The sequence below is a fragment of the Eptesicus fuscus genome, chromosome 7, assembly GCF_027574615.1.
Source record: "Eptesicus fuscus isolate TK198812 chromosome 7, DD_ASM_mEF_20220401, whole genome shotgun sequence".
Taxonomy (NCBI): domain Eukaryota; kingdom Metazoa; phylum Chordata; class Mammalia; order Chiroptera; family Vespertilionidae; genus Eptesicus; species Eptesicus fuscus.
The window spans coordinates 48083598-48103463 of NC_072479.1; positions in this window are offsets into that span (position 1 = coordinate 48083598).

A 19866-nucleotide genomic window follows, 5' to 3' on the forward strand; every position below is an offset into this window, starting at 1 on the left:
TTTCCTCCACTTTCTTTTGTAGAACTATTTAACTTTCATTTGGCTAATACACTCTCATTTAGACTATGCCTTTCAAAACAGGTCATTGTCTTTATTATCTTTTTAAAATATATTTTATTGATTTTTTTACAGAGAGGAAGGGAGAGGGATAGAGAGTTAAATACGTGGATGAGAGAGAAACATTGATCAGCTGCCTCCTGCACACCCCCTACTGGGGATGTGCCTGCAACCAAGGTACATGCCCTTGACTGGAATCAAACCCGGGACCCTTTAGTCCGCAGGCCGACGCTCTATCCACTGAGCCAAGCCGGTGAGGGCCAGCTCATTGTCTTTAAAGGTGTTTTCCCCAAGTATAAGAGCCATTCTCATTCCAAAAGGAATGCTGTGTGGTTTTTTTTCCTAGATCAAAGAATTCTAACTACATTGAGCTTTTAAATTCAGCTATTTTTTTATTCATTTCTTTTATACTGGTTTTGAAACATAGAGGGTGCCTAAATAGTTCAGATTTTGGCCTGTTAACCATTTGTGTAACTTTCACCCAATTAATATTTATCCAGGTTGGATTGCCCTCTATTCCCATAGGTGCACAGTTACAAGATCATCTCAAAATACTCTACCAGATATTCATCTCATAATACTCTTAGAGGAGAATTCTGTAACTTTCCTTTCCATATCAGCCAAGCATAAGCAAATGCCCAAGCTATTGGGATAGATATAGAGATATAGATACAGATACTTCCATAGACTTTATTTTTTAGAGCAGTTTTAGGTCCATAGAAAAATTAAGTGGAAAATACAGAGATTTCCCATATACCCCCTCTCTCTACCATTTGTTACCATTGATGAACCTACATTAACACATCATAATCAGCAAGAGTCCATACTTTACATTAGGGTTCACTCTGGATATTGTACATTCTATAGCTTTGGGAAAATGTATAATGGCATATATCCACCACTGTAGTATAAGACAGAGTATTTTCACTGCCTAAAAGTCCTCTGTGCTCCATCCTCCCTTTCCCCAACTCCTGGAAACCACTGACTTTTTTATTTTCTCTTTAGTTTTGTATGTTAAATTTTAATATCCACTGTGTCCTTAATGTCCTGGCCCAGATCTTTGCTCCAGCTTACCTAATTGCTACTTTATTGTAAAACAGTATCATATAAATTAAATCCAACAACAACTCTAAGATATTTTCAAACAAAAGGAAACATAAGTTTAAAAAAAAAATCCTGCCATAATGAGCCTTTCACCTGGTCCCAGACATTTGTCAAAATCTCTGCTAGAGGCATTTATACCACTTCTTTTTTTTCCTTCCCCCCCTCCTCATACCAATTTAAAAACATCCTCCAGGTACCCAGCTCCACTTTCCAGCTGTGGCTCAATTTTTAGCTAATAGCACAACATTTTTCAAAGGAACAGCACTCTTCACAATCTGATTGTGAATGATGCGTCTTGCCCCTCAAGTCCTTGTCGGTGAGAAATCCAGGGCCCAGAACATGCCCAAAATGCTCACTTCTAAGGAGCTTTTGAAAGCAGAACAGCCTGTTAACAGTGAGAGCCTTTAGAAAAGCCAAAGAACCCAAAGACTATATTTGGAGATAACAAAGAGCTTAGATAAGACTCTTATCTAACTTCAATTTTTCAAAAACAAAACACAACGTATGAACATTTTTTAGGTGTCCAACTGATAATTATGCTTCAGTTGCTTCATTTTATAGAAACAGCATTTACTGACTACAGCATCCAAGTAATCTGCCCAACCCCTGACCCAAGACAGTGCAGATAAATGGTTTAAGCTGCTTAGGATGGAAACAGGGGTCCTAATGACAAAGATAGAAGAGGAAAATCTGCCACTTAGGACTTTTAGTAAATACACATAAATGCCTTCCCCTCCCCTCCATTTCTATTTTCAGTTACAATTTATCTGGTAAAAATCCAGAAGGAACTTCAATGAAATGGTTACATTAGATGACTATAAAAATCAGCCTCCAGCCAAAACCGGTTTGGCTCAGTGGATAGAGCATCGGTCTGCAGACTGGAAGGTCCCTGGTTCGATTCCGGTCAAGGGCATGTACATTGGTTGCGGGCACATCCCCCTGTGGGGGGTGTGCAGGAGGCAGCTGGTCGATGTCTCTCTCTCATCGATGTTTCTAGCTCTCTGTCCCTCTCCCTTCCTCTCTGTGAAAAATCAATAAAATATATTTTAAAAAAAAAATCAGCCTCCAGGGATTTTTAAAAGTGGCTTACTTACCTAAGCAAAGCTGGTAGTTTCCTTAAACAAATATATAAACTGTTCAATAAATAATATAATCCTTAAAATATATAGAAATCTTCAATATATTGTCAATGGGTTATTATGCAAATGGTATGGAAATGAATGTTTTGAGTAAGTGAATAAGGTATTGTTTTGATGTCAAATACAAGCTAAGTATGTTGAAGATAATTTGCTTCAAAACCATTCACTGCCTTTTCTGTTTGTGTTATGGAGTGTAAGTCAGGTTTTCATGGCCTACATTGACATTCCAGGAGATATTATAAGTTCAGGATCTTTGGGAAATAAAATGCTAATATGATTTATATCTTCATTAGAATAAAGAGCTACGACAATGAGTCTTTACTATTTCAAATCTTTGGATTAATTAATTTCTCTATAGAAATTAGCAGTGTGTGACCTGCTCAGTAGTTCCATTGGTAAATGACAGATGGAGGAACACCTATCATTAGGTTTTATGAATGTTCCTATTCTTACCAAATATTTTAGGCTTAATTAGGTGTTATATTTCTCTTATTCAAATGCAGAAAATATGTCTCTGCACATTTCAGAAAGAGGGGAGAAATGATTTCTCCTCAGCTATAACTTCTTTGACCTTGAAACTGGTTCCTATTTCTAGCCATCTTGTGCATGCCTTTCCAATTTACCTGTCCGACTTTGGGTTGAGTGGAGAGCAGGGTGCTGGAGCTAAAGACAAGTCTCTAAGCTAGACTATTTCATTTCTTAATCTGAAATTCTTTCTCCTTCCTGGTAATTGGCATCAGACATTGGCGTCACCACATTATGCTGGCCCATCTGGCCCTGTAACACAGCCCTGATTTGTCTCATCAGTTTCTGCTACCCAGCCTGGCTTCTGCCCACTTCCACCCGGAGGTCAGCTCCTTCCTGCTTGGCCTTTCAACACTCGCTCACACAATTCTCTCCAGCCCATGTGATGGTCTCCCCATCCTGGTTCCTCAGACCAGTGCTTCTCAAACTTTAACTCACAAGTAACCCAGGGATCTTACTCAAATGTACATGATCTGATTCCGCAGATTATGATTGACGAGGGCTGATTATAGGATTCTGGATTTCCAACAGCCTCCTTAGTGATGACCGCTTATTGATCAGTACACCACACTTTGAGTAGCCAGGCCTTGGAGCTTTTGTGCTATATGGTAATGAAAAGTATTGCCTAACCATTTTCAAGACTTCATGCCATATTGGTCCCATACCTGCTATATGTAGCCTCTGAAATGGCACGGTCACATCAAATTGTCCAGTCTGGTCATTTCCTGAGAAGTGGTCTCTAAGGTTCCTTACTCTGCTGCTTGCACCAGAATGCTGCCCTCAGAATTTCCCTTTGCTCTACCCAGATTCCAGACATAGAATTCAGAAAAAGAGAATGGACTTGGGAACTCAAAGGCTAAACTAAGAGTAACTTTAAAAAGGGAGCCTATTTTTCTGATGAAACAAGAGGAACACTGCCCTCCAGTACAGGAGATATTTTTCCTACTTAACTGCCCTATAATCACAATCTACTTCATAAACGCCCATCCCTTCAACCTCTTGTTTCTAAGGGGGACACTTGAGAGTCTCTCCCATAACAGGGAAGATGATTAAGCTATATTCCCATAGCCCTGGACACAGTCATAGTAGCATCAGTAAGCTACTGAAAATGTTCTATCTGATAACTGCATATTTTTATCTTTACTATGTTTATACTGTTTATTTCTTTTTCATTTTATTTTCCTATTTTAACAATGTAATACATGCATATAATCTAAAAAATTAAATGGTACTAAGATAATGAAAAGTGTTTTCCAGAGGTTAAGTATTACCATACTTTTAAATAATATACTTATTCTTTAACTTGTTGACTTATTTAAGTCATTTATTGACTTCCTGCTATAAGAAATGGAGCACATTCCCCTTCATCTTTTCTCTCCAACCTTCCAAATATATCCATATCAATACTTCAATTATTTTAATAATCAGTGTTACATCATTATAATTAGAAAGTAAGACTACACACTCTACTAGAAAAAGAAGTTGGCACTTATTCAACTTATTTATAAGAATTCCATTGGGGAAGGAAAGGGGAGTGCTCATGAGTCAGCATCTGGGCATCCCTATTTCTGGCTCCATAACACATATACATAATTGGCTTTCTTTCTTTCTTTCTTTCTTTCTTTCTTTCTTTCTTTCTTTCTTTCTTTCTTCTTTCTTGTTTGTTTGTTTTTGTTTGTTTGTTTGTTTTTTGGTTAATTCTCACCCGAGGATATTTTTCCATTGAATTATTATTATTATTATTATTATTATTATTATTTAGAGAGAGTGGAAGGAATGGGGAGAGACAGAGAGAGAGAGAAAAACATCAATGTGAGAAAGATACATCGATTGCCTCCTGCATGTGTCCTGAACAGGGCCTGGGATCAAGCCTGCAACCAAAGTACATGCCCTTGACAAGAATCGAACCCGGGATTCTTTAGTCCTCGGGCCAACACTCTATCCACTGAGCCAAACTGGCTAAGGTGATAAGCTTTCTTCCTTACATGAGGACAACCTAATTCCCTAAGACACGCCCCCTCCCCAAGCATTGCCTTGTAATCATCACGGTTGGAGGAGCCCCAATTCACTCAGATAGGACAAAGGAGGCTGCACAGTCCTCAAAGTGGACCCTGTACTATAAATAATGAGCTTCAGAAAGACTTACAAGAGGTGCTGAAAGCATGTCACAGTATTTGCCCAGAAAAACATTTAGAACATCTGGGAAGTCACAGTGCTCATCAGGGAAAGTAAAACATTCAGGATCTCTTTCATACTTAAAGTGTAAAATTAGCACTATTTTAAAACATAAAGAGGCCATCAAGAGTGCTAATGTTGCTAAGGGTGTGAAAGAAACAGTGATCATAGACAATGAAGAGGTAGAAAACTGTTGTTGATTTGGTTAAACAAAAAGCAGTCAGCCGGTGATAGCACCTGGGAGGCAGTGATATATGAACAAGTGAAGATGCTGCATACTGACTTCCTGAAAGACACCCCTGGACTGAATGCTAAAAGTGATTCGGTTAAAACTAGCAGGGGATGGTTCAACAAACTTAAGAAAAGAAGTGTTCATTTATAGATTAAACAGTAACATGTCCAATGTATATAAGAAAGGTTAAAAGGGAATCATTTGGGAATCTGGAACGGATTAATTCAATTTACATTATTTCTAATGGGAAAAAATGATTCCATTTTTGAACAAATCACTTCTCAAATAGTCTTCCAGAATGAATTAATTTCGAGAACTGAGGTTCCACTGTACTGAAAATCCACACTTCATTTCTAGCAGCATACGTGTACAAAAATACAAATAGTACTAATTTACACAGATTCCAAATAATAAACAATATTATTTGGAAAATGTTGGAATTGAAAATATTGAACTAATTTGTTAGACTTCATCATGAAAAAAAAAAGAAAAGAAAAACAATGAATACTACACTTTAGTAGTTACATGTTTTTAAAGCAGAACATTGCTATTGTTTTGAATTATTAGTGCATATTGAATATGTCTAAAAGGCATTGAGGAAATAAAGCACTAATTCTGGACTCAATGCTTCCTCTGGTGTCAAAATTATTGTAAGTGCTTAAAACTATTCATTTAATACTTATAAAAACCAAATGAGGTAGAAACTACTATTACTCTATTTTAGACATTAGGAGAGGGAGGATGGAGAATAAAAGAAACTTGTCAAGTTTATATCTCTAGGAAGATCAAAGCCAGGATTTGAGCTCAGCAATAAGGCTGTTGAGATTTCACTTAGCTAATTCTGCTCTCAAAGACTTTCAATTTCACCCTAAATGTTGCAGCTGGAGACAGCCTGGACCAATAAGAATTTGTTATTACCATTGCTACTTAATGTTGTTCCAAAAGTTTTTAAAAAGCAATAAACCCTTAACTAGAAACAAAGGTACAAATATGGAGGATATAGAATTATCATAGTTTTCTCATTATGTGATTATGTAGCATAAAACCCGAAATATTACATTGCAAAGCTATTAAAATGAATAAAAGACAAAAACAAGGAGCTTTTGTTTATATCACCAGTGATAAGAAAGACAATATAGCTGACCCTTGAACAACATAGGTGCTTTCGACTGTGGAGTCGAAAATCCATATATAATTTTTGACTCCCCCAAAAGTTGACTATATTCCCTAGGTACAGTTCCTAATCACTGGTTCCAGAACACCTCCTCCCCCACTCCACCATGGATACTCAAGTCCCTTCTATACGGCATAGAATAATGTATCTAGTTGGCCATCCCCATCGGCAGATTCCAAACCATGAATGCAAAATGTGAGGATGTAAGGGGCCCAATGTAAAGTTATTGAAAAAAAATCTACATATTATGTGGACTCACATAGTTCAAACCATGTTGTTCAAGGGTCAACTCTATACTGAAAAAAACAATTCCTTCACAATATTAATGTCTAGAAATAAACAGTGTAAATGTGAAACCAATATAAGTAAAATTAAGTTTTAATGAGATATATAAAATGAGGCTTAAGTAAGTGGACATAATATGTTTTTGAATAGGAAGACAATATAAGATGTCCATTTTTCTTAATGTATGGCTTTAAAACAATTCCAACAACAAAAAATTACTGGTATTTTTGAGCCTTACCAAATATTTGAGAGTTGATCTGGACACACCAAAATGTTAACAGTGGTTACACCTAGGGAATGAGGAAGTGGAAAAGTGAGAGTGAGGAAGAACATAGAATTTCAGTTTTTCCTATTTATACGCCAATAATTTTATTTTTTACATCATTATAAAAATTAACAAAGTTTTTTTTAAAAGTTCATCTAAAGAGTGATTTGGCAAGAATTTTAAAAGAAATAAATACCAGCCCTCCTATATACTGACACATATTTCAAGGCCATGGCACAGACATAAACAGAAAAAATTGATGATGAAATATAGTTTATTTCACATTTCATATGAATTTTATATGATAAAAAAGTTCTGACAAATCTTTTATTTGAGCATTTATTGCTCAAATAAATGGTACTGATACAATTTCTTAGTAATTCAGAACAAAAAGGTCAATTTATTTTAACACTTCATTCCATGCTCCCATATTATATTTGGAAAGACTAAAAAGTTAAGTAGTAGAAGAAAACAAATTTGAGCCCTTACCAAAATTCTGGAGTGAGGAGAATCTTCTGAGTCTAAAAATATAATGGGACCTAGCCAGCAGAGCTCAGTGGTTGAGTGTGGACCTATGAACCAGGAGGTCACCTTCAATTCCTAGTCAGGGCACATAGCCTGGGTTGCAGGCTCAATCCCCAGTGTGGGGCATGCAGGAGGCAGCTGATCAATGATTCTCTCTCATCATTAATATTTCTGCCTCTCTCTCTCGCTCTCTTCCTCTCTAAAATCAATAAAAATATATTTAAAAAATAAAAATATAATGGAGAAAACTACAAAATAAAAGATGGATAGATTTAACCACAGTAGCTTTAAATTGTCTCTTACTGATTTTAAGGGGGGAAAAAAAGCAAAAGTAAGGCATAAGACATATTATGATCTCTAATTAATTTTCATGTCTGAAATTTTTTTATACAGCCCTGAAATATGCTATCTTGGAAGACAGAAGTAAAACCAAAGATTATTTGTAAGAAACAGAAAGGCAACATCATATACATGGCCCATGATCTGCTCAGGAAAACATAATGTCAACAAATATACAGATTTACAGACATTCAGAATGTTCCATCAGGCTACATTTAAGTTGCAATGGAGATGAAGAACAGGTATTCCAGGTAAAGATAAAAACACCTTCCCACGGTCTATCTTAGTCATTAATCACATCTGACAAGATTCTGTTGACCTTGGATATGATTGGAAAGCCAATACTTTTTTCCCCCTGTGATCTCATCTGGGCATGTATTTAAAAGGTACAAATCATGTGGGTATTTGGAAAAAGAGCTATTTTTCAAACACGGAAAAGAAATTTTACTTTTAGGTAGAGTTTCAGTCTGTTTGAGTTCCTTAAACTACCATAGACTGGGTGACATAAACAACAGAAATTTCTTCTTCATAATTCTAGATCTGATGGGGAATATAAGACATTTTTGGGGGACTGGCAATCTGAATCTGTGCTAGTAACCTAATGTACATTCTAGATAGCCTATCATTAAGTCACTGTCCCTTTCCCCACAATCTGGTCTAGCAAGACCTGTTAACCAGAATACTCCCATTATACAAAAGGGCCATAAACAAAGAATGTAACAGCTTAGCTAGAGGGGAGGTCACCGGCACCACCCAGACCAGGCATTTAGATACAATCTAACTCCCCCAGTCTAACTTACTCAGGAGGGGCCATGTAAGCCCACCGCGAAAGTCTGGTAGTTAGGAAACAGAAGAGAAAGAAACCAAAGGGTATAAAGGGACAAGCTTCCTTCATATTCACTCACTCAGGATTTGGAGAACTCACCCCTGAGTCACTGTACTAGTACATCTGAAACAACTGAAAATAAATGGGTTTCTCCTGGACCTCCGAGTACTCCCTGTGTATTTTTCAGTCGCCTGATAAATTCTGTAACAGATCAAGGCACCAGCAGATTCAGTGTGTGGTGAAAGCCCGCTTCCTGGTTTACAGACTGCCTGGTTCACAATCTGCTGACTTCTGATTATAACCTCACATGGTGTGTGTGTGTGTGGGGGGGGGGGGGGGGGGTGAGGCGGGGGTGATTGATCTCTCTTTTAAAAGAGCACTAATCCCATTCATGAGGGTTCCTTCATGACTTGATCACCTCTCAAAGGTCCCACCCTCCAAAGACAATTGCACTGGGAATTAAGATTCAACATATGAATTCTAGGGAGACAAACATTTAGTCAATGGCAGACAGTCTATAAAATTCTCTTTTTTTGAGAGGTTTTCTCCACATTTTAAGAGTTAAAAAACAAACACATTCTGTTAAAATCCATCTCTAAAATTGTATTTAGTTGTTTTATATTTCTCTATTGCCATCTTCTCAAATTTGATGGGCCATGAAACTACACTGTAATCTGAATGACAGCTTTTTACTAAAAGGTATTTTGATTGTATCCATGGAATAAGGCACATGAGTCAGACCTCCTCTAAAACTAAAATCTTGTTTCCTTGATTAAAAACAGTTTTACTGGCAAAAGAACCTTTATTTCTCCATTTGTTTTTAACATGACTGCACACTGAGAAAATATATTTTATGATTTTAGTATTTTCTAAATAGGGTGCATATGAAGGCAATGCATGAAATAAGAATTCAAAATACATTTGAATTTTTTAATTTGAGAGTATTTGAATATGACATTGCAGACCTTTGTATACAAGGCTTTAAATTTACTTGAACTTTTCCTTTGAATAACAGGAAATTTCCTGCCTAAAAATCTGCATCTAGATACAATATAGTAGGCTCATTTGACATTCAGTAACTTCCAAAAAGAAAATATCAGGGACCTGGGAACCTCAGCTGCCAGGCCTGACTCCTTGGCCATTGATGCATCTCATCCCAGACCAAGCACAAATTGGATATGTCCCCACCGACACTGTGATTTGGGTTACACCCCAACAGGAGTCAGACCCCCACTATCTAGGCTATTCCCCCTAGCCATATGCCTATCTGTATCTAGCTTAATCTGATTTTGAATTTTTTGAACGTTGTTTTGAGGGGTTTTTTATTTACAAATCTTTCTTACCACTAGACTAGTGATTCTCAACCACTGTGTGCATATTTAGAACACCTGGAGAACTTTAAAAAAGCAATGTACCCCACCATTGACGAGAATTACATCAGAGTCTCATAAGAGGGGCTGGGGATTGATATTTTTAAATATGTTTCCCAGGTTATTCAAATATACAATAAGAGTTCAAAACAACTGCACCAGGACACAAAACAACTGCACCAGGATCTGAAGCTCTTTCAGTCCCCATTATTATGCACTGCCAGCTGCATGGGGGACACTTACATACATGATCTTATTTATTCCATATAATCAAACCAATTTAAATAGTGCAGGCCCAGCCAGTGTGGTTCAGCGGTTGAGCATCAACCCAGGAACCAAGAGGTCACCAGTTCAATTCCCGGTCAGGGCACAAGCCCAGGTTCCAGGCTCAACCCCCTGTAGGGGACAGCCAATCAATGAGGTTTCTCTCTCATCAATGTTTCTATCTCTCTATCCCTCTCACTTCCTCTCTAATCAATAAAAAAGTATTTTTAAAACATAATAAAAATAAATAAATAGTTCAGGCAATCCTTCCACCATTCCACTCAGCGAGCTCATATCTACATTGATCATAAAATGGAAGGTGTAGATCCATTTTTCTCTGTATTTCTATGAGCATCTCATAATACAATTGTATCACCCTGTTGAGTATGAGTCTCATGCTTAGAAATGTATAACATGATTCCTAAATGAAAACAATGCTTCGTCTTATACTCACTAAAGAAAAATTGATCTGTTCAACTTCAGCATAATTAATCTCCCACCTTAATTCTTCCAACGGAATTTCCAAGAATAATATTGTCCTATGTTCTGACTTTAAAAATATATTTCAAGTGAAATGGAGATTCTTTGTACAGGCAACTGGTAAGTTTAAGTTCCATACAACTAAATCACCTTTGTAGAACTTTTCTAAGCATTCCCCTGAAGTTTCTAAATCAACAACAGCAACAAAAAAATGAAATATCTCAGCAAGGAGACTCAAATATTTCTCCAGCATACACATCAGCATTGAATATTGTCCAAGGGCATGAGATATTCTCTAACCTATGCTTCCTTTGCCTTCATTTTGGAGCCAGGGGAGACTTGTTATTTATGGGTTCTGGTTGTCTGTAATAATCATGGTCCTGAGGTGACCATCTCTTGTTGATCTGTCTATTGTTCCCTATATACCTTTGACCACTGCTCTGTCATATTCTGGAGAACCTAATTTTTAAGATGAAAAAAAGGTCAGGTATTGCCCAGGGCATTGGACTATGACAATAAGAACAGACTAGGAGAGATACTAAGACTGAGAGCTCTGAGCAACAGGAAGGCATCAGCATTAAGCAGGAATTGAAGAGACAAGTGGAAAGTAGAAAAGAGGATGAAGTGATGGGAGGGAGAAGCTGAGTCACATCCTTTGAGATCTCAGTAAAGGGCATGTAAATCAGTGTTTTTCCATGGCATCCAAAGCCTTCAAATCAATGAATTGGATTAATAAAAAAAAAAATTAAACATTGACTCCAGACTTAAAAAGTAGTATAATACATGGACACAGAAGCAGGAACAGGGATATCCATGTAATCAGGTAAATTATAAGAGAGAAGAATATAGAGGAATCCTAGGAAGCACAAAGAGTAGACATGAAATCAATCACATGGCAGATAATTTCCTAGAACAATTATTTGATTTGTGGTAGGCATATAGATTGAATTTTACCAAGTCCTGTTCATTTTCTTGACAACCAAGCTAACTCCAATCCCTACTTCCATCATTAAAAAAGTAAGGGTTACATATTATAGTGATAGGGTGGGAAGAGTCAATAATGTGACAATATCCTTTACCCCTAGCTGAATCCCACCTATAATCTTTTTATCTAGCCCAGAATTAAGATAAAGACTTCAGTGATACTATTTTAAATTGACAAGAGAAAAACCTCTGGTCAAGCATTTTGTTCTCTCTACCCTCACCCAGCATGTCCACTGAGGATAATTTTTCAAGTTTAGTGGAGACTATGACCAGCTGTTACAGCAGGAACTGGAGCAGAAGACAAACTCTGGGGATTAGCAAAGAAGAGAAGAGGTTGTACCAGAGATAAACCCGGGAGGAAATATATAATTAATGCAATTCAATTTCCCAAACCAACTGTATTTCTGATTTATTCTGTTTCACACACCCTCCAAAATGTGTTCCAGATGAGAGCTTTGTAAGGAGAGTATAAAAATGAGCCCAGTACCCCCAGGGCATCCACTTTTTATCATGCCTAAGATTTAGCAAGGTCAACGTAAAGGCAATAGCTATCTCTCCTGGGTTGGATCTAAGCACTCAAACTAGATTTATCCATAGAGATCACAAAGTTCTCGTTGGTTCTCTTCCTTGACATCAGGTGTTTTTGTTGTTGTTGTTTTTTTTTTAACAAATCTTCCATTTGAAGCAATTCGGTTTCAAAACTTTGAGTTACAGCATTGACATCAGATATTTAGCTCTCCCTACCTTTATCATTTTGGCTTCCTACCTTTATCATCTTCCCTTCCTAATCCATGCTATCCACTGCTCAAAAATTCATCTTCAAAAGTACACTTTGAGTCAAATATTTACAATTCCCTTTTGGCTCTTAAATTAAATTGAAACAATTTCCCTGGCATTCAGTGCCCTTGGATTCAAAGAACCAAAATTAACATAGAAGAATAACACACTGAGTGTGACCTTAAAGATCTTCCAGGGGAATCTTAAAGGAAAGCTTCTCACCATTACCCTTTAACCTTTTGCACTCGGATGTCAAGTGTGACACGACACGGTTAGCATCAGTAGCAGCTCTTTTTATACTCTTTGAATGTATCAATAATTTGAAATATAAAAAAATTCAAATAAATAAGTTTGTATGAAAAGAAATTCCAGTTTTTTATTCTACTGCCATGCTTTGTAAAATCTGGGGTATTTAAAAAATTAAATCCCAAGTAGAATAAAGGAATCAAGAAAAAAGCAAGCAAGTGCAAAGGGTTAGGAAAGAATATCAGCAATTCTGTCCTCTACTCAAAAAGTAGGATCAAAAACAGTTGCTTGGGCATTTAAAAAGTCTATTATAGACCAAAAAACTACCTACTTAAAATCCAGTTTGTTTAAAAAGCACCATGAGTATCATTATGTTTGACTCTGATCTTATTGATCAAATTTTCAGTGTTTTTATCACAAACTGCTACTACTCATACCTAGGAAAGCTTTGCCTGCACACAATCCCATAAGCTTGCATTATCTTTTATATAACAGGTTTGCTAAGAGAAACATAGCTCTCCAGGATCCCCAGGGTTGCCTCTGAGCAGTATCTTCCATTTCACCCTTTTCTTTATATTCCATCTACAACCAGTAATCTAGTTCTGTAGGTTTGTCAATCTCCTGGTTAGGCAACTATTTTCCTTTCTCTCTATATGACTGCCAACACTTAGATAAAGCCTCTGTCACCTCCTCACTAAAGAACACAAATAATTTTGAACACAGACTTGAAGAGTTTTTAATTCATTTCTCTTTTTTTTGGATGGATGATGTTGGCCAAGTCACTATCCTCTCCAAGTTCCCTCATCCTTAAATAAGACTAATAATATCTTAGAAGTAAATGCTTAGATTTCCAAGAAATCACACAGAAAGCATCTTTCACAAAATAATTACCTATAATAATAAAAGTATAATATGCTAATTAGGCCGGAAAGCCAAACGACCTTCCGGACGTCATTCCGGACATCCATCCGGACGAAGCCACGGTGGCGGGGGCCGAGGCAGAGGTGGTTAGGGGCAATCAGGCAGGCAAGCAGAGTGGTTAGGGGCAATCAGGCAGGTAGGTGAGCAGTTACGGGCAATCAGGCAGGCAGGTAGGCAGGACAGTGGTTCGGAGCCAATGGTCCCGGATTGTGAGAGGGACGTCCAATTGCCAGTTTAGGCCCGATCCCACAAGGATCCCTGTGGGATCGGGCCTAAACCAGCAGTCGGACATCCCCTGAGGAGTCCGGATTGCGAGAGGGTGCAGGCTGGGCTGAGGGATCCCCCCACACACACCTGTGCACAAATTCGTGCACCAGGCCTCTAGTGTACATATTATTTGTGTATTGTTGTGTCAGCTTTTTCATCTTTCTATTTCTGCTATTTTTCCTTCCTAATCCAGACTTCCCATTGCTCAAAATCTAATATTTCTGCTCTGGCAGGTGTGGTTTGGTTGGAGCATTCTCCTATACACTGAAAGGTCTCGGCTTCAATTCCCAAACAGGTTTCGGGTTCAGAGAGGTAACCAATCAGTGTTGCTCTCTCACATCGATGTTTCTCTCTCTTCCCCTCTCTCTAAAATCAATAAAGACATATCCTTGGGTGAGGGTTAAAAAAATCTAATATTCCAGAAATACTCCTGTAATCATATTGCTTTTTAGCTCAAGAATGTATAATAACTCTTTTTGACTCTCAAATTAAGCCCAAATTATCTCTATGATATTCAAAGCCCTTCAAGTCAGTAAACTGAAATTAGCAGAGATGAAAAAAAACATGGACTGTAGCTTTAAAAATAGTGGAGCCCTGGCTAGGCATGGCTCAGTGGTTAGAGGGTCACCAGTTCAACTCCCAGTCAAAGACATGTACCTGGGTTGCAGGTTTGATCCCCACCCTTGGGATGGGGGTGCATGTGGGAGGCAACCAATCAATGTGTCTCTCTCACATCGATGTTTCTTTCTTTCTCTCCCCTTCCTCCCATCCTGCCATTCTCTTCCATTCTCTCTCTAAAAATCAATGGAAAAAATATCCTCACTCCTTGGGTGAGGATTAAAAAAAATAGTGGAATACATGGACCTACAGCAGGCACTGTGATGTACACTTAATATGGTGAATTATAAGAGAGAAGAATATAGAGGAAACCCAAAGAGTGGGCATGAAGTCAAATATGGAGGCCATAAGGACTACACTGAATTTTGAAGGATAAGCAGGTGAGAAGGCCATTCAACCAGTCACAGTCTATTCAAACTTAGTTCTAGTCCTCAATGAGAAAATATGCACTGATTATATCCTACATTCCTAGAACACTCTAACTAATGTTCTTTCCTAGTTAAATTTCATGTTTGCTCATTGAAGCCCAAGAATCTCCTCACTATATTTTTCCCAGGCTAAACCTTCCTCATCCTGACCTTTCCTTTATTCTGAGTGCCATCAGTCCTTAGGGATAGAGTATGTTCATGTGGCCTTAGGCTTGCCTATATTTGGTAGTAAATTAACTTTCCAGTTGTTTTACATTATTAAAACAAAAGTCTTTTTTACATATTGTTTTGTTTGTCATTGATTTATCAAATGTTCTTTTGACCACATAGATAAAAGACAGATATAAAATTGTTGAGGTTCTTGTGCAAAAGGAAAAAGGGAAGAAAGTGAAAACTTCATATAACTTTGAAAATTATAAACACCGTTTTGAATACTGTTACCCATAACAACCAATTAGTATGCAATGTTCTGGAATTGCAAGTTACATTCCACAGGAGATAAATGTTAGCACATTTTCAAAAGTTTTATTTTAGAGATGGCCTTACAAGGAAACTTTTATTATTGGCTAACAAAGCAGTTAGAATAAAAATAAACAATTAGATAAAGCCTTTGTCACCTCCCTACTATATAACACAAGTAACCCTGAACACAGACTTAAATAAAAGTAAATAGTTTTACTATTCAGAACAGCTCCCACTTGAACCAGCAGTCTCTTCTTCCCACCTTACCTGTCTGGAGTTCCCTTTCCTAACTTACGTAATCTAATAGTTCTGAGCTAGGAAATTCTGGGCCTAAAGAGAGGTACCACTTAATAAAAATAAATGAAATAACATAAATCAATCTATAGAGCAGGGAGTGTGTTGGGGTCCATTCTTAATCCCTGCACCCAGAGCAGCTCTGGGCTTGCACTAGCTGTACATTGAAGAAATTACACAAAGACCCTGCTCAAAAAAATCCATTTCCATTTGTTAAGCAAATGGCTTACATCAGGGCTGAATTCAAGAGAACAGCTTGCACCTGACATGTTCACAAGGCAGCAGGATAAAATGTGTGCAGGTACCGGGCAGAGTCCCTCGATCTTAGGGAAATGGCCTCTCCCCCAGACAGGGGATGGAGCCATGTGGCCAGTCTTGGCCACTGAGATGTAGAGGGTGTATCTGTGGCTTTGGGGAAAGAGAGGGGAGAGGAAGGAGCAGAAACTTCCTCCCCTGTGCCGTCTCCTGCTTCCCAGCTCCAAATTCAGTTGTTTGATAACATCATGCTTGGACAAGCTAATGTAGGGGCACAGGTCTAGAGCACCAACACCACCTAACCCTTAAACCATTCCTTACATCATGTGATGTAAGAAAAACAACCTTTCCTCTCTTATTTAAGCAACTACACATTGGGGTCTTTTACTTATTGTGCATAGGTCGCATGGACTTGTGCCTAAAACTGTCCTGACTGGTACATCTGTGCATTATATCACCTAGAGTCAAATAATATTTTTTTGAGAAAGTAACTTTTAGCATCATTGACATTCATACAGAATTTAATGAGTTAATGAGTGTAAGATGTGTGACCCATGGTAAATTTAAGTACAGGTTAATATTATTGCTTTCGTTATTATGGTATACCAGTCTGACATATGCCGCTAAATTTATGGAGAAAGTTGTTGGCTAATACCCCGTGTGCTGTCTGGGGTGGAAGCCCAGGAGTACATCATTGTCAGAGCAAGATTTCTTAGGGGCAAAACGAGGCAGAGTAGTACAACCGGCAAAAGGTGATCCACTATCCATTTAATTCTCTCAGTAACCAGAAAGTAGGTACAAACATTAGTCTATTTGGCTAATAAAAAAAGTGAGAAGTAAGAATGATAAACAACTCTTCTGGAATTTCACGGTTAGTCAGTGCTATAGCAGGGAATAAAATGCAGGTCAGCTTTACACCAAGTCCGTACTCTCACCTGCCATGCAATATAGCCTCTACCTTAGAAAGAATGTGATCTTTCTATCAGGGAAATTCCTTCAGTCTATACCATAACCTGTACAAAAAAGATTTGCAGGTTTGCCTTCCGGGAATTAAACAACTTACCTATGTGACTCTATTCACTGTGGTAATGCAAGGAAAAAGACAAATCTAAGGCTATAAACATGAATTAGTGCTTTTTAAAGCAATCTGCACTCCACTGACTTAGCCTGTATAGTTCTCAATTCAGCTCATCCCAGTGGTTACCGAGGAAAATTCTGGAATTTCCACCCTTCGGACAATTTAAAAAATGTTTTGCCTTCAAGTAAACCCAAGAAAATAAATTAGTTCTTTCTTTAGTTGGTTTTGCTTGTTTTATTTTTTTTTACTACATTCCTTTCAAACCTGTAATTCTATAACCATATTTAAAAAGTAAACCTATGTCTACAATTCACTTAATTATAAATAGAGTGCCAGCACGTGTTTGGCAATATGTTTAGCAGTTTATAAAGAAAGCAAGTAAGACATGTTTTTTGCTGCCTATGGGACTAATATGAAACCCCTAGATTAAATTTGTTTCATATTTAGGTTGAAAGTGGTTTATCACCTCTGAAGTTAATAAAATTTCAACTTGGTCTCAGGCCCTAACTCTCAAAAGGATGTAGTACAATTATTTCAATGTGGACTGAGATGACAGCGATCCCATGTCACCTGAGATGATTTTAAATTACTTAGCTACAAACCTTGGGAAATTTGGCTTAATCCTCTAGATGATCTTGGTTTGAATACATACTTTTAACATTTCTTTCTTTCTTTCTTTTTCTTTCTTTCTTTCTTTCTTTCTTTCTTTCTTTCTTTCTTTCTTTATTTCATCCTCACTTTAGGATATTTTTCATTGATGCTTTTTAGATTGTGGAAAGGAGGGGAAGAGACAGAGAGAAACATCAATGTGAGAGAGACACATTGATTGGTTGCCTCCCACATGTGCCGGACCAGGGCCAGGGCTCAAGCCTGCAACCGAGGTAAGTGCCCTTGAGCAGAATCAAACCCTGGACCCTTCAGTCCACAGACTGACACTCTATCCACTGAGCCAAACCAGCTAGATCTTTTTCTTTCTTTCTTGACTAGGCCAGCAGTTCATATCTCATCAGGTAAATGGAGTAGTTACCGAGTTACCAGAGTTTCAGCAAGGAACTAGATGAAATTCCAAAGATATGGAAGTCAGTTTCCTTTTTAAGATATTTATTACTGTGCTGCTTTATTTTTAGAACATTATTGGATAATTTGAGTTTAAAAGGTGTATTGAATGAGGTAAGTAATAGCAATGGATGAGAGACTTTCTTAATCTATAGTTGTTGGTATAATTGTAGGAAAGTTGATATAGTTGTGATTTTTTAAGTTGATAGACTGTAGAAGTTGATACAATTGGCAGATTTTTAAACACAAACTTCAAATGATATCATTCTTTCCATAAAGACAAGAAAGTGTGTATGTATGAGAGGGAGGGAGGGAGGGAGGGAGGGAGAGGAGAGAGAGAGAGAGAGAGAGAGAGAGAGAGAGAGAGAGAACGAGTAAAGAGAACTTACATGTTTGTGTTGGTGAGGAGGGCAGATCATGCCCAGCCATGTTCCCTCCTTTCTGAAACCTCAACAAATAGGAAGAAATGGGAGAAATAACTAGAGACATTTTTAAGAAAGTCTTTAAAAACTCTAACCTATATTTATGTGAATATATCAGAGGAACACAGGAGAACAACAAAAGTTACCGAATTATAAGCCAAAGTATAAAATAATACCCATGAATCTTTACTAATATAAATTAATGATTGAATAAATAATGGGGAAGAAGAGACAAATCTTCCATGCAGAAGAATTCCAAATAATCAAGGTAGAAACTGTGTCTTCAAGGAGGTAAAGCATAACTCCCACTCCCTCCGTGTGATCAAACATAGTGATTCCTTCCAAAGAGTGTGGTATAGAAAGCGGAGGGGGAGGGGAGTGTGTGTGGCAAGCATAACTACAACAGGGAATCCTGGCAAACACTACCTCAGCCAGGTGAGGTGCTGTGGCACAGCATTAACATACAATGAATTTTACAGAAAAGTAAAGACAATGAAAATCAAAGAAAGATTTTACTTTTCTTGTTGGAAACTCTACTGAAATGTGTTCAACATTTCACAATATTACTTCCTCGATAACAGTACCACTCCTTTTTTTTTGATACACTAATATCACATATTTTCAGTGTGAATTTGTAGCTGTCGTAATATGGCTATGAATACATTTTAGTCCATATTTTATAATATCAAATATAATTTTTAAAATTTAATAATATTTCATTGAAAACTGAAATTGAGTTTTATGGTTTCAACCAAAAATAAACATTTATGAATATGTCTACTCTACCAACATGTTTTTCTAGTGAAGGAATGAAACAAGATTAAGTAAACTGAGTTGAGGCCAGTGATGTCAACAGCCTGGTGGAGTGAGAGGAACTCCAGAGCTATCTCCTGGAAGTGACAAAAAGTTAGACAGTTATAATTGAACAAAGGAGTCCCTGCTCAACACACAAATACATCTGAGGGATCCGAGCACTGAGACATCTTAAGGTGGATGTATCAGAGCAATCGGGGAGACAGGACAGGCCCCGAGCTCCCCAGCACCCTAGCAAATGCAATAGCAGTGAATGGTCAGGGTGCAACCTCCACTGGGCAACCTGGAGGGGCAGAGGCAGCACTGGGCCTGCGTGGCTAGCACACCTTGAGGCTGAGCCCAAGGTCAGGGCAGAGAAGCAGTGCACAGAGCGGAAGGATTCCACATACCTCATCACCAGGCAAAAGGAGCCACAGACTGGGAACTTGCCTCCCCCTCCGCCCCCTCCCCCCCGCCCCGCCACACACACACACACACACACACAC